At 47.5% G+C, this 16,229-nt stretch overlaps 1 pseudogene; it reads left to right on the top strand.

Annotated features, from left to right (window-relative positions):
- Positions 1–326: 326 nt before the first annotated feature.
- The window catches only part of LOC135538420 (bifunctional heparan sulfate N-deacetylase/N-sulfotransferase 3-like), a 19,466-nt pseudogene continuing 3,563 nt past the window's right edge, over positions 327–16,229 (top strand).

The following is a 16,229-nucleotide window of genomic DNA, read 5'->3' as shown; positions in this document are numbered from 1 at the left end:
CAACAACACATTCAATCCCATTTAGACAACTTCCTGGACAAAATGTGAGAGCTCATGAGAGCCAGTTTCATCAAATAAATATTTTTTTGCGACTGCACTTGAAGAAACTTTAAAGGTTCTTGAAATGTTCTGTATTGACTGACCTTCTTGTCTTAAAGTGATGATGGACTGTTGTTTCACGTTGCTTATTTGAGCTATCTCTTGCCATAATATGTGACTGACCGACTCAAATGTCGGTCTCATGTAGCAAAATACTAAATTGTTTTTTTTACACTGCGTAAAGTGGAGAATCAGCGCTACAAAATGGTATATCATACACTGCCTTTATGAGGAACAGTGTAAGTTATTCTGCTTAGAAAGTTGATAAACTTGTAAACGCATTTTTTAAGAAAATGGCCTTTGAATGTTTTGGTAAGAGAGAGCTCTTTGTCTAAACCCCATTCAGCATCGTTCACACCCTCTAAAGCTTTAGCCCCACCCATTCGGCATCGTTCACACCCTCTAATGCTTTAGCCCCACCCATTCAGCATTGTTCACACCCTCTAAAGCTTTAGCCCCACCCATCTCTTTAAGGAATCACATGAGAGGTTAACCCACTGTTAACACATGAGAAGTTAACCGACTGTTCCTAGACCAGTTAACCCATATTACTAAAATAAAGTTTAACCCTGTTCCTAGACCAGATAACCCACTGTACCACTGTTCCTAAACCAGTTAACCCCACTGTTCCTAGACCAGTTAACCCACTGTTCCTAGGCCAGTTAACCCGCTGTTCCTAGACCAGTTAATACATTGTTCCTAGACAGGTTATTACCTGTTCCATTATTCCTAGGCCAGTTAACCCACTGTTCTAAGAGCCAGATTAACACTGTTCTAAGTAAGTTAACCCGCTGTTCCTAGACCAGTTAACCCTGTCCCTAGGCCAGTTAACCCACTGTTCCTACCAGTTAACCCACTGTTCCTAGACCAGTTAACCCACTGTTCCTGTTCCTAGACCAGTTAATCCACTGTTACTAGACCAGTTAACTCACTGTTCCTAGGCCCAGTTAACCCACTATTCCACTGTTCCTAGACCAGTTAACCCACTGTTCCTAGACCAGTTAACCCACTGTTCCTAGGCCAGTTAACCCACTGTTCCTAGACCAGTTAACCCACTGTTCCTAGGCCAGTTAACCCACTGTTCCACTGTTCCTAGGCCAGTTAACCCACTGTTCCTGGCCAGTTAACCCACTGTTCCTAGACCAGTTAACCCACTGTTCCTAGGCCAGTTAACCCACTGTTCCACTATTCCTAGGCCAGTTAACCCACTGTTCCACTGTTCCTAGACCAGTTAACCCACTGTTCCTAGGCCAGTTAACCCACTGTTCTAGGCCAGTTAACCCACTGTTCCACTGTTCCTAGGCCAGTTAACCCACTGTTCCTAGACCAGTTAACCCACTGTTCCTAGGCCAGTTAACCCACTGTTCCTAGGCCTGTTAACCCACTGTTCCACTGTTCCTAGGCCAGTTAACCCACTGTTCCACTGTTCCTAGACCAGTTAACCCACTGTTCCTAGACCAGTTAACCCACTGTTCCTAGGCCAGTTAACCCACTGTTCCACTGTTCCTAGACCAGTTAACCCACTGTTCCTAGGCCAGTTAACCCGCTGTTCCTAGACCAGTTAACCCACTGTTCCTCTGTTCCTAGACCAGTTAACCCACTGTTCCTAGACCAGTTAACCCACTGTTCCTAGACCAGTTAACCCACTGTTGTTCCTAGGCCAGTTAACCCACTGTTCCTAGACCAGTTAACCCACTGTTCCTAGGCCAGTTAACCCACTGTTCCTAGGCCAGTTAACCCTGTTCCTAGACCAGTTAACCCGCTGTTCCTAGGCCAGTTAACCCACTGTTCCACTGTTCCTAGGCCAGTTAACCCACTGTTCCTAGACCAGTTAACCCACTGTTCCTAGACCTGTTAACCCACTGTTCCTAGGCCAGTTAACCCACTGTTCCACTGTTCCTAGACCAGTTAACCCACTGTTCCTAGGCCAGTTAACCCACTGTTCCTAGACCAGTTAACCCACTGTTCCTCTGTTCCTAGACCCACTTAACCCACTGTTCCTAGACCAGTTAACCCACTGTTCTAGACCAGTTAACCCACTGTTCCTAGGCCAGTTAACCCACTGTTCCACTGTTCCTAGACCAATTAACCCACTGTTCCTAGACTTAACCCATGTTCCTAGGCCAGATAACCCACTGTTCCTAGACCAGTTAACCCACTGTTCCTAGGCCAGTTAACCCACTGTTCCACTGTTCCTAGACCAGTTAACACACTGTTCCTAGACCAGTTAACCCACTGTTACTAGGCCAGTTAACCCGCTGTTCCTAGACCAGTTAACCCACTGTTCCTAGACCAGTTAACCCACTGTTCCACTGTTCCTAGGCCAGTTAACCCACTGTTCCTAGACCAGTTAACCCACTGTTCCTAGGCTGTTAACCCACTGTTCCTGTTCCTAGACCAGTTAACCCACTGTTCCTAGACCAGTTAACCCACTGTTACTAGGCCAGTTAACCCACTGTTCCTAGACCAGTTAACCCACTGTTCCTAGACCAGTTAACCCACTGTTCCACTGTTCCTAGACCAGTTAACCCACTGTTCTAGACCAGTTAACCCACTGTTCCTAGACCAGTTAACCCACTGTTCCACTGTTCCTAGACCAGTTAACCCACTGTTCCTAGACCAGGTTAACCCACTGTTCCACTGTTCCTAGGCCAGTTAACCCACTGTTCCACCAGTTCCCAGGCCAGGCTAGTTAACCCACTGTTCCACTGTTCCTAGACCAGTTAACACACTGTTCCTAGACCAGTTAACCCACTGTTACTAGGCCAGTTAACCCACTGTTCCTAGACCAGTTAACCCACTGTTCCACTGTTCCTAGACCAGTTAACCCACTGTTCTAGGCCAGTTAACCCACTGTTCCTAGACCAGTTAACCCACTGTTCCTAGACCAGTTAACCCGCTGTTCCTAGACCAGTTAACCGTTCCTAGGCCAGTTAACCCACTGTTCCTAGGCCAGTTAACCCACTGTTCCTAGACCAGTTAACCCACTGTTCCTAGGCCAGTTAACCCACTGTTCCTAGACCAGTTAACCCACTATTCCACTGTTCCTAGACCAGTTAACCCACTGTTCCACTGTTCCTAGACCAGTTAACCCACTGTTCCTAGGCCAGTTAACCCACTGTTCCTAGGCCAGTTAACCCACTATTCCACTGTTCCTAGACCAGTTAACCCACTGTTCCAGACCAGTTAACCCACTGTTCCTGTTCCTAGGCCAGTTAACCCACTGTTCCTAGGCCAGTTAACCCACTGTTCCACTGTTCCTAGGCAGTTAACCCACTGTTCCACTGTTTCCTAGGTCCAGTTAGCCCACTGTTCCTAGGCCAGTTAACCCACTGTTCCTAGGCCAGTTAACCCACTGTTCCACTGTTCCTAGGCCAGTTAACCCACTGTTCCTAGACCAGTTAACCTAGGCCAGTTAACACCCTGTTCCTAGACCAGTTAACCCACTGTTCCTGTTCCTAGGCCAGTTAACCCACTGTTCCACTGTTCCTAGGCCAGTTAACACACTGTTCCACTGTTCCTAGACCAGTTAACCCACTGTTCTAGGCCAGTTAACCCACTGTTCCTAGGCCAGTTAACCCACTGTTCCTAGACCAGTTAACCCACTGTTCCACTAGGCCAGTTAACCCACTGTTCCTAGGCCAGTTAACCCACTGTTCCTAGACCAGTTAACCCACTGTTCCACTGTTCCTAGGCCAGTTAACCCACTATTCCTAGGCTGTTCCTAGACCAGTTAACCCACTGTTCCTAGGCCAGTTAACCCACTAGGACCAGTTAACCACTGTTCCTAGGCCAGTTAACCCACTGTTCCAGACGAGTTAACCCCTCTGTTCCTAGACCAGTTAACCCACTGTTCCTAGGCCAGTTAACCCACTGTTCCTAGACCAGTTAACCCACTGTTCCTGTTCCTAGGCCAGTTAACCCACTGTTCCTGTTCCTAGGCCAGTTAACCTGCTGTTCCTAGACCAGTTAACCCACTGATCCTAGGGCAGTTAACCCACTGTTCCACTGTTCCTAGACCAGTTAACCCACAGTCTAGGCCAGTTAACCCCACTGTTCCTGGTAACCTAGACAGATTGTACCTGCTGTTCCTAGACCAATTTAACCCACTGTTCCTAGGCCAGTTAACCCGATGTTCCTAGACCAGTTAACCCGCTGTTCCTAGACAGGTTTAACCCACTGTTCCACACTGTTCCTGACAGATACCATACTGTTCCTAGGCCGGACAACCCACTGTTCCTAGACCAGTTAACCCACTGTTCCTAGACCAGTTAACCCACTGTTCCACTGTTCCTAGGCCAGTTAACCCTATTCACTGTTCCTAGACCAGTTAACCCACTGTTCCTAGGCCAGTTAACCCACTGTTCCTAGGCCAGTTAACCCATATTCACTGTTCCTAGGCCAGTTAACCCACTGTTCCTAGACCAGTTAACCCACTGTTCCTAGACCAGTTAACCCGGTGTTCCACTGTTCCTAGGCCAGTTAACCCACTGTTCCACTGTTCCTAGGCCAGTTAACCCGGTGTTCCTAGGCATTGCCTCGTTAAATAAAGGTTACATTAAAATAAAGGTTAGTCCTTTCTTCACTTCCCTTCATGCATCTACAAGGCAATGACTCCCTCGAACCATCCCTACACCGATCCAATGGTTTTAGATGGGGAGTAGAGAAATGACTCCCTCGAACCATCCCTACACCGATCCAATGGTTTTAGATGGGGAGTAGAGAAATGACTCCCTCGAACCATCCCTACACCCGATCAATGGTTTTAGATGGGAGTAGAGAAATGACTCCCTCGAACCATCCCTACACCGATCCAATGGTTTTAGATGGGAGTAGAGAAATGACTCCCTCGAACCATCCCTACACCCGATCAATGGTTTTAGATGGGGAGTAGAAATGACTCCCTCGAACCATCCCTACACCGATCCAATGGTTTTAGATGGGGAGTAGAGAAATGACTCCCTCGAACCATACACTGTCGATCCAATGGTTTTAGATGGGTCTCCGGAGTAGAGAAACAGTCACTTAACCATCTGACCGATCCAATGGTTTTAGATGGGGAAGAGAAATGACTCCCTCGAGAAATGATGGGGAGACACAACCATCCCTACACCGATCCAATGGTTTTAGATGGGGAGTAGAGAAATGACTCCTTCGAACCATCCCTAAATCCAATGGTTTTAGATGGGCACAAAAAATGACTCCCTCAAGATCCAATGGTTTTAGACTCAAAAAGAAAATGACTCCCCTGAACCATCATCCTGTCAGGACCCGTACGGAATCGACAAGAATACACAGAACACTTAGGGCTGGGGAGTACAAACTCAGAGCACAGAACTGAGAGACATTAAATACAATCAGGGGAAAAGGAGGCCCAGGTGCAAATAATCCAATGGTTTTAGATGGGGTCAAAAAGCACAATGGAAATGACCAAAACCCGGAACGAACCATCCAAATCCTGACAATCCCTACACCGATCCAATGGTTTTAGATGGGGAGTAGAGAAATGACTCCCTCGAACCATCCCTACACCGATCCAATGGTTTTAGATGAGGGAGTAGAGAAATGACTCCCTCGAACCATCCCTACACCGATCAATGGTTTTAGATGGGGAGTAGAGAAATGACTCCCTCGAACCATCCCTACACCGATCCAATGGTTTTAGATGGGGGGAGTAGAGACATGACTCCCTCGAACCATCCCTACACCGATCCAATGGTTTTAGATGGGAGTAGAGAAATGACTCCCTCGAACCATCCCTACACCGATCCAATGGTTTTAGATGGGGAGTAGAGACATGACTCCCTCGAACCATCCCTACACCGATCCAATGGTTTTAGATGGGGAGTAGAGAAATGACTCCCTCGAACCATCCCTACACTGATCCAATGGTTTTAGATGGGGAGTAGAGAAATGACTCCCTCGAACCATCCCTACACTGATCCAATGGTTTTAGATGGGGAGTAGAGAAATGACTCCCTCGAACCATCCCTACACCGATCCAATGGTTTTAGATGGGGAGTAGAGAAATGACTCCCTCCCGAACCATCCCTACACCGATCCAATGGTTTTAGATGGGGAGTAGAGAAATGACTCCCTCGAACCATCCCTACACCGATCCAATGGTTTTAGATGAGTGGGAGTAGAGTAGACTTCAGGCGGAAGGGAGCATCACAGGGTGAACTAGGAGTTCTATATTCAGGTGATGAGGAAATAGTTGTTGAATTCAACAGTGGAGTCAACTTCCTTCTTCCTGTGTCCTTCCCCCTTCCAGATCAGTGTGTTTATGACCCACCTGTCAAACTACGGCAATGACCGTCTGGGTCTGTACACATTCCTGCACCTGGCTGACTTCCTCTCTACCTGGACACACCTCCAGCTAGACACTCTACCTCCTCTGCAGCTGGCCCAGAGATACTTCACCCAGTTCCCGCAGCAGAGACAGCCTCTCTGGCAGGTAACCTCTAACCCCTGACCCCTGACCTCCTCTGCAGCTGGCCCAGAGATACTTCACCCAGTTCCCGCAGCAGAGACAGCCCCTCTGGCAGGTAACCTCTAACCCCTGACCCCTGACCTCCTCTGCAGCTGGCCCAGAGATACTTCACCCAGTTCCTCGCAGCAGAGACAGCCTCTCTGGCAGGTAACCTCTAACCCCTGACCCCTGACCTCCTCTGCAGCTGGCCCAGAGATACTTCACCCTGTTCCCGCAGCAGAGACAGCCTCTCTGGCAGGTAACCTCTAACCCCTGACCCCTGACCTCCTCTGCAGCTGGCCCAGAGATACTTCACCCTGTTCCCGCAGCAGAGACAGCCTCTCTGGCAGGTAACCTCTAACCCCTGACCCCTGACCTCCTCTGCAGCTGGCCCAGAGATACTTCACACTGTTCCCGCAGCAGAGACAGCCTCTCTGGCAGGTAACCTCTAACCCCTGACCCCCCCTGACCTCCTCTGCAGCTGGCCCAGAGATACTTCACCCTGTTCCCGCAGCAGAGACAGCCTCTCTGGCAGGTAACCTCTAACCCCTGACCCCTGACCTCCTCTGCAGCTGGCCCAGAGATACTTCACCCTGTTCCCGCAGCAGAGACAGCCTCTCTGGCAGGTAACCTCTAACCCCTGACCCCTGACCTCCTCTGCAGCTGGCCCAGAGATACTTCACCCTGTTCCCGCAGCAGAGACAGGCTCTCTGGCAGGTAACCTCTAACCCCTGACCCCTGACCTCCTCTGCAGCTGGCCCAGAGATAACTTCACCCTGTTCCCGCAGCAGAGACAGCCCCTCTGGCAGGTAACCTCTAACCCCTGACCCCTGACCTCCTCTGCAGCTGCCCAAGGCTCTCGTCATTGTTCCCAGAAGCAGAGACAGCCCCACTGGCAGGTAACCTCTAACCCCTGACTCCTAGTTATATCCTCTTGCAGCTGGCCCAGAGAACATTCATCCTGTTCCCAGATTCACAGTGTATTTTCCTATTAGCAGGTTAACTCTCAATTCTCATTTTCACAGTCTGGCAGTTTGATACTTCATCCTTAGCAGAGACAGCCCTCTGGCAGGTAACCTCTAGCTGACCCCTGACCTCCTCTGCAGCTGGCCCAGAATACTTCATCCTGTTCACGCATGCAGAGACAGCCTTTGGCTGCTAGGTAACCTCTAACCCCTGACCCTGACCTCCTCTGCAGCTGGCCCAGAGATACTTCACCCTGTTCCCGACAGCAGAGGCAGCCTTTGTCAGGTAACCTATATTTGACCCCTGACCTCTTCTGCAGCTGGCCCAGAGATACTTCACCCTGTTCCCGCAGCAGAGACAGCCTCTGGCAGGTAACCTCTAACCCCTGACCCCTGACCTCCTCTGCAGCTGGCCCTGAGATCTCTCACCCTGTTCCCGCAGCAGTCTCAGCCTCTCTGGCAGGTAACCTCTAACCCTGACCCTCTGACCTCCTCTGCAGCTGGCCCAGAGATACTTCATCCTGTTCCCGCAGCTGTCAGCCTCTCTGGCTGTCTCTCTAACCCCTGACCCTGACCTCCTCTGCAGCTCCCTGGCCCAGAGATACTTCATCCTGTTCCCGCAGCAGAGACAGCCTCTCTGGCAGGTAACCTCTAACCCCTGTCTCTGTGTGTGTGTGTCTCTCTCTGTGTGTGTCTGTGTGTCTGTCTCTGTGTGTGTGTGTGTGTGTCTCTCTGTGTGTCTGTGTCTGTGTGTCTGTCTGTCTGTCTGTCTGTGTGTGTGCGCGTGTGTCTCTGTCTCTCCACTCTGTGTCTCTGTCTCTGTCTCTCTGTCTCTTAAATGTAAATGTAAACAGTGTGTCTCTGTCTCTCTGTAGAACCCGTGTGATGTCTCACAGAGACATCTGGTCTCTGTCCTGTGATAGGCTGCCCAAGGCTCTCGTCATCGGACCTGAAGCTGTCTCTCACAGACTAGTGATGCTCAGGTTGACTCCTAGTTATATCCTCTGTCTCTCCCTCTCAGGGTCTGGTCTCAGATTCACTGTCTTTTCTATATTCCTTCACTGTCTCTCTCATTGTTCACCTGGTGAGAGATTATAGAGCAAGAGAAGAGCAGAGAAGAGAAGAAACAGCTGACCCCCGATCACTTAAAACACACACACATTAATACACACAATATGTGCATTGTCGCATCACGCACGCAATAAAGCAAATTGAATTGTATAGAGTCACATCTACTTTCTGATTGGACAGGGAGGGGGGGGGAGTTAGGGGCCCCATAGTAGAGAGAGAAAGTAGTACAAGGAAAATATAGTAAGATCTCTGAGTTAGTAGAGAAGAGAGTAGTAGAGAGAGTCTCTCTCTCTCTGTCTCTCTCTGTAGTAGAGAGAGAGTAGTAGAGTCTTAGTAGATAGAGAGAGAGTAGTAGAGAGAGTAGTAGAGAGAGAGTAGTAGAGAGAGTCTCAGTAGAGAGAGTCTCTAGTCTCTCTCTCTCTCTCTCTCTCTCTAGTAGAGAGAGAGAGAGTAGAGAGGGTCTCTAAAGCTCAGTGCATCAACCTTGAGAGAGTAGTAGAGAGAGAGTAGTAGAGAGGGTAAAGTCTCTGCATCAACCTCTCTCTGAGAGTAGTAGAGAGAGGGAAAGTAGTAGAGAGAGAGAAAAATAGAGAGAGAGTAATAGAGAGAGTCTCTGTCTCTCTCTCTTGAGTAGTAAGAGAGAGTAGCAGAGAGAGTAGCAGAGAGAGAGTAGTAGAGTCTCTCTAGCTCTCTCTGTAGTAGTCTCTCTCTCTCTCTCTGTCTCTCTCTCTGTCTCTGGGAGTAGTCTCTCTGTGTCTCTCTCTCTCTGTCTCTCCCTCTCTCTCTCTCTCTCTCAGAGTAGTTTTGTCTCTCTCTCTCTGTCTCTCTCTCTCTTGAGTAATAGACTGTCTCTCTCATTGTTCACCTGGTGAGAGATTACAGAGACAAGAGCAGAGCAGAGAAGAGTAGAGAGAGTAGTAGAGAGAGAGAGTAGAGGGAGTAGTTGTTAGAGAGAGTAGCAGAGAGAGTAGCAGATAAAGCAAATTGAATTAGTATTGAATTGAATTGAGAGACAGGGAGAGGGGGAGAGAGAGTAGGGAGTAGATAGTAGAGAGAGAGTAATAGAGAGTAGTAGAGAGAGTAGTAGAGAGAGAGTAGTAGAGAGAGTAGTAGAGAGAGAGAGTAGTACTGAACCCTGCAACCACAAACACACACACACACACACACACACACACACACACACACACACAGATACACACACACACACACACACACACACACACACTCCTCTGACCTATAGTGACCCTCAGTGTTCCCTGATGAACAGATGTCTCTCCTCTTTTCCAGGAACGACAGAGCTCTGCCTCTTCCTCCTGATGCATCCTTCCATCTCCAGCAGCTTCCCCAGCAACGAGACATATGGAGAGGTCCAGTTCTTCAACACCAACAACTACCACCAGGGAATAGACTGGTAATCTATGTTATCTATGATACAACTACCACCAGGGAATAGACTGGTAATCTATGTTATTATATATCTATGATACAACTACCACCAGGAATAGACTGGTAATCTATGTTATTATATATATCTATGATACAACTACCACCAGGGAATAGACTGGTAATCTATGTTATCTATGATACAACTTCCACCAGGGAATAGACTGGTAATCTATGTTATTACATATCTATGATACAACTACCACCAGGGAATAGACTGGTAATCTATGTTATTATATATCTATGATACAACTACCACCAGGGAATAGACTGGTAATCTATGTTATCTATGATACAACTACCACCAGGGAATAGACTGGTAATCTATGTTATTATATATCTATGATACAACTACCACCAGGGAATAGACTGGTAATCTATGTTATTATATATCTATTATACAACTACCACCAGGGAATAGACTGGTAATCTATGTTATTATATATCTATGATACAACTACCACCAGGGAATAGACTGGTAATCTATGTTACTATATATCTATGATACAACTACCACCAGGGAATAGACTGGTAATCTATGTTATTACATATCTATTATACAACTACCACCAGGGAATAGACTGGTAATCTATGTTATTATATATCTATGATACAACTACCACCAGGGAATAGACTGGTAATCTATGTTATTACATATCTATTATACAACTACCACCAGGGAATAGACTGGTATTTACATTTACATTTAAGTCATTTAGCAGACGCTCTTATCCAGAGCGACTTACAAATTGGTGAATTCACCTTCTGACATCCAGTGGAACAGCCACTTTACAATAGTGCATCTAAATCATTTAAGGGGGGGTGAGAAGGATTACTTTATCCTATCCTAGGTATTCCTTGAAGAGGTGGGGTTTCAGGTGTCTCCGGAAGGTGGTGATTGACTCCGCTGTCCTGGCGTCGTGAGGGAGTTTGTTCCACCATTGGGGGGCCAGAGCAGCGAACAGTTTTGACTGGGCTGAGCGGGAACTGTACTTCCTCAGTGGTAGGGAGGCGAGCAGGCCAGAGGTGGATGAACACAGTGCCCTTGTTTGGGTGTAGGGCCTGATCAGAGCCTGGAGGTACTGCGGTGCCGTTCCCCTCACAGCTCCGTAGGCAAGCACCATGGTCTTGTAGCGGATGCGAGCTTCAACTGGAAGCCAGTGGAGAGAGCGGAGGAGCGGGGTGACGTGAGAGAACTTGGGAAGGTTGAACACCAGACGGGCTGCGGCGTTCTGGATGAGTTGTAGGGGTTTAATGGCACAGGCAGGGAGCCCAGCCAACAGCGAGTTGCAGTAATCCAGACGGGAGATGACAAGTGCCTGGATTAGGACCTGCGCCGCTTCCTGTGTGAGGCAGGGTCGTACTCTGCGGATGTTGTAGAGCATGAACCTACAGGAACGGGCCACCGCCTTGATGTTAGTTGAGAACGACAGGGTGTTGTCCAGGATCACGCCAAGGTTCTTAGCGCTCTGGGAGGAGGACACAATGGAGTTGTCAACCGTGATGGCGAGATCATGGAACGGGCAGTCCTTCCCCGGGAGGAAGAGCAGCTCCGTCTTGCCGAGGTTCAGCTTGAGGTGGTGATCCGTCATCCACACTGATATGTCTGCCAGACATGCAGAGATGCGATTCGCCACCTGGTCATCAGAAGGGGGAAAGGAGAAGATTAATTGTGTGTCGTCTGCATAGCAATGATAGGAGAGACCATGTGAGGTTATGACAGAGCCAAGTGACTTGGTGTATAGCGAGAATAGGAGAGGGCCTAGAACAGAGCCCTGGGGGACACCAGTGGTGAGAGCGCGTGGCGAGGAGACAGATTCTCGCCACGCCACCTGGTAGGAGCGACCTGTCAGGTAGGACGCAATCCAAGCGTGGGCCGCGCCGGAGATGCCCAACTCGGAGAGGGTGGAGAGCAGGATCTGATGGTTCACAGTATCGAAGGCAGCCGATAGGTCTAGAAGGATGAGAGCAGAGGAGAGAGAGTTAGCTTTAGCAGTGCGGAGCGCCTCCGTGATACAGAGAAGAGCAGTCTCAGTTGAATGACTAGTCTTGAAACCTGACTGATTTGGATCAAGAAGGTCATTCTGAGAGAGATAGCGGGAGAGCTGGCCAAGGACGGCACGTTCAAGAGTTTTGGAGAGAAAAGAAAGAAGGGATACTGGTCTGTAGTTGTTGACATCGGAGGGATCGAGTGTAGGTTTTTTCAGAAGGGGTGCAACTCTCGCTCTCTTGAAGACGGAAGGGACGTAGCCAGCGGTCAGGGATGAGTTGATGAGCGAGGTGAGGTAAGGGAGAAGGTCTCTGGAAATGGTCTGGAGAAGAGAGGAGGGGATAGGGTCAAGCGGGCAGGTTGTTGGGCGGCCGGCCGTCACAAGAAGCGAGATTTCATCTGGAGAGAGGGGGAGAAAGATGTCAGAGCACAGGGTAGGGCAGTGTGAGCAGAACCAGCGGTGTCGTTTGACTTAGCAAACGAGGATCGGATGTCGTCGACCTTCTTTTCAAAATGGTTGACGAAGTCATCTGCAGAGAGTGAGGAGGGGGGAGGGGAGGAGGATTCAGGAGGGAGGAGAAGGTGGCAAAGAGCTTCCTAGGGTTAGAGGCAGATGCTTGGAATTTAGAGTGGAAGAAAGTGGCTTTAGCAGCAGAGACAGAGGTAGAAAATGTAGAGAGGAGGGAGTGAAAGGATGCCAGGTCCGCAGGGAGGCGAGTTTTCCTCCATTTCCGCTCGGCTGCCCGGAGCACTGGTAATCTATGTTATTACATATCTGTGATACAACTACCACCAGGGAATAGACTGGTGATCTATGTTATTATATATCTATGATACAACTACCACCAGGGAATAGACTGGTAATCTATGTTATTACATATCTATGATACAACTACCACCAGGGAATAGACTGGTAGTCTATGTTATTACATATCTATGATACAACTACCACCAGGGAATAGACTGGTAATCTATGTTATTATATATCTATGATACAACTACCACCAGGGAATAGACTGGTAAGCTATGTTATTTTATATCTATGTTACAACTCCCACCAGGGAATAGACTGGCAATCTATGTTATTATATATCTATGATACAACTACCACCAGGGAATAGACTGGTAATCTATGTTATTAAATATCTATGTGTCACGCCCTGGCCATAGTTTACTTTGTATGTTTCTATGTTTTGGTTGGTCAGGTGTGATCTGAGTGGGCATTCTATGTTGGATGTCTTGTTTGTCTATTTCTGTGTTTGGCCTGATATGGTTCTCAATCAGGGGCAGGTGTTAGTCATTGTCTCTGATTGGGAACCATATTTAGGTCGCCTGGGTTTCACTGTGTGTTTGTGGGTGATTGTTCCTGTCTCTGTGTTTTGCATCAGATAGGGCTGTTTAGGTTTTCGTGCGTTTGTTATTTTGTTAGTTGATCGTGTATAGTTTCCGTATTAAATAAAATGAATCACAACTACGCTGCATTTTGGTCCGCTCCTCCTTCCCACAACGAAAGCCGTGACACTATGATACAACTACCACCAGGGAATAGCCTGGTAATCTACATTACTATATATCTATGATACAACTACCACCAGGGAATAGACTGGTAATCTACATTACTATATATCTATGATACAACTACCACCAGGGAATAGACTGGTAATCTATGTTACTATATATCTAGGATACAATTACCACCAGGGAATAGACTGGTAATCTATGTTACTATATATCTTGGATACAACTATCACCAGGGAATAGACTGGTAATCTATGTTACCATATATCTATTATTATACTTCCTGTCTAGGTATATGGAGTTGTTCCCGCTCCCATCTAACGTCACCAGTGACTTCCTGTTTGAGAAGAGCTCCGCCTACTTCCCCTCTGAAGACGCTCCTCGCCGCGCCGCCGCCCTGCTGCCTAAAGCCAAGATACTGACGGTGCTGATCAACCCCTCAGACAGGGCTTATAGCTGGTACCAGGTACACACACACACACACACACACACACACACACACACACACACACACACACACACACACACACACACACACACACACACACACACACACACACACACACACACACACACCAAGATACTGACCGTGCTGATCAACACCTCAGACAGGGCTTATAGCTGGTACCAGGTACACACACACACACACACACACACACACACACACACACACACACAACGACCGTAACACACACTCTATTCAACTCATGAGTTAAAATTGGAATTGAATTGGCCAAACACGACAGGATGCAGAATTTGAGTTGAGTTTGAGTTTGACAGGAAGTGCGTTATTAAATCACTTCCAGATATCAAAAGAATATATATTATTATTCATTTATTCATTTATTTATTCACTAATGCATTCTGGGAAATGTAGTATTCCCCCCCATATTGAGCAACATGTGTCAGTGATTAATGAAATGTAACAACTTTAAATATTCACATACAGTTTTTGTCAATTGTTTCATCAATACTTGATGTGCGTGTATATAATGACATGTTTGATATTTTATGATCAAAATATACAACGAGTGGACAAAACATTAAGAACACCTGTTCTTTCCATGACACAGACTGACCAGGTGTATCCAGGTGAAAGCTATGATCCCTTATTGATGTCACCTGTTAAATCCACTTCAATCAGTGTAGATGAAGGGGAGGAGACGGGTTAAAGAAGGATTTTTTAAGCCTTGAGACAATTGAGACAGTGATTGTGTCTGTGTGCCATTCAGATGGGCAAGACAACAGGTTGAAGTGCCTTTGAACGGGGTGTGGCAGTAGGTGCCAGGGGGTTTGTGTCAAGAACTACAACGCTGCTGGGTTTTCACGCTCAACAGTTTACCAAGCATGTCAAGAATGGTCCAACCACCCAAAAGACAAACTGTGGGAAGCATTGTAGTCAACATGGGTCAGCATCCCTGGGGAACGCTTTCAACACTTTCAACTCAATATCAGGAAGGCGTTCTTAATGTTTTGTTCACTCATTGTTTATCAAATTCAGTCTCCTGTTTACTACTTCAATTCAGATTCAAGGTGTGTGTGTGTGTGTGTGTGTGTGTGTGTGTGTGTGTGTGTGTGTGTGTGTGTGTGTGTTCTAACGCGGTGTATTTCAGCACCAGAAGGCTCATGAGGAACGCACCGGGTCGATGCTCTCCTTCTATGATGTCATCAGCGCTCGACGCGGGGCGCCGTCCAACATCCGATCGCTACAGAACCTCTGTCTCACCCCGGGACTCTACAATAAACACCTAGAGAGATGGCTAACACACTACCCTGTTGACCAGGTACACACCCCAGGACTGTACAATACACACCTAGAGAGATGGTTAACACCCCAGGACTCTACTATAGACACCTAGAGAGATGGTTAACATTAGGACTCTACTATAGACACCTAGAGAGATGGTTAACATTAGGACTCTACTATAGACACCTAGAGAGATGGTTAACACCCCAGGACTCTACTATAGACACCTAGAGAGATGGCTAACACACCAGGACTCTACTATAGACACCTAGAGAGATGGTTAACACCCCAGGACTCTACTATAGACACCTAGAGAGATGGTTAACACCCCAGGACTCTACTATAGACACCTAGAGAGATGGTTAACACCCCAGGACTCTACTATAGACACCTAGAGAGATGGTTAACATTAGGACTCTACTATAGACTCCTAGAGAGATGGCTAACACCCCAGGACTCTACAATACACACCTAGAGAGATGGTTAACACCCGAGGACTCTACTATAGACACCTAGAGAGATGGTTAACACCCCAGGACTCTACTATACACACCTAGAGAGATGGTTAACATTAGGACTCTACTATAGACACCTAGAGAGATGGCTAACACACTACCCTGTTGACCAGGTACACACCCCAGGACTCTACTATAGACTCCTAGAGAGATTGCTAACACCCCAGGACTCTACAATACACACCTAGTGAGATGGCTAACACACCAGGACTCTACTATAGACACCTAGAGAGATGGTTAACATTAGGACTCTACTATAGACACCTAGAGAGAAGGATTAACTTCTTGTTAATCCAACCATGTTGTCAGATTTCAAAAAGGCTTTACGGCGAAAGTATACCATGCGATTATCTGAGAACCCAGCAGACAAATCATTACAAACAGTAACCAGCCAAGTGGAAGAGTTACA

Source organism: Oncorhynchus masou, unplaced genomic scaffold (genome assembly GCF_036934945.1).
Source record: "Oncorhynchus masou masou isolate Uvic2021 unplaced genomic scaffold, UVic_Omas_1.1 unplaced_scaffold_962, whole genome shotgun sequence".
Taxonomy (NCBI): Eukaryota; Metazoa; Chordata; class Actinopteri; order Salmoniformes; family Salmonidae; genus Oncorhynchus; species Oncorhynchus masou.
The sequence above is the reverse complement of the archived record's forward strand: the minus strand, read 5'-3'. Positions and strand labels throughout refer to the sequence as shown.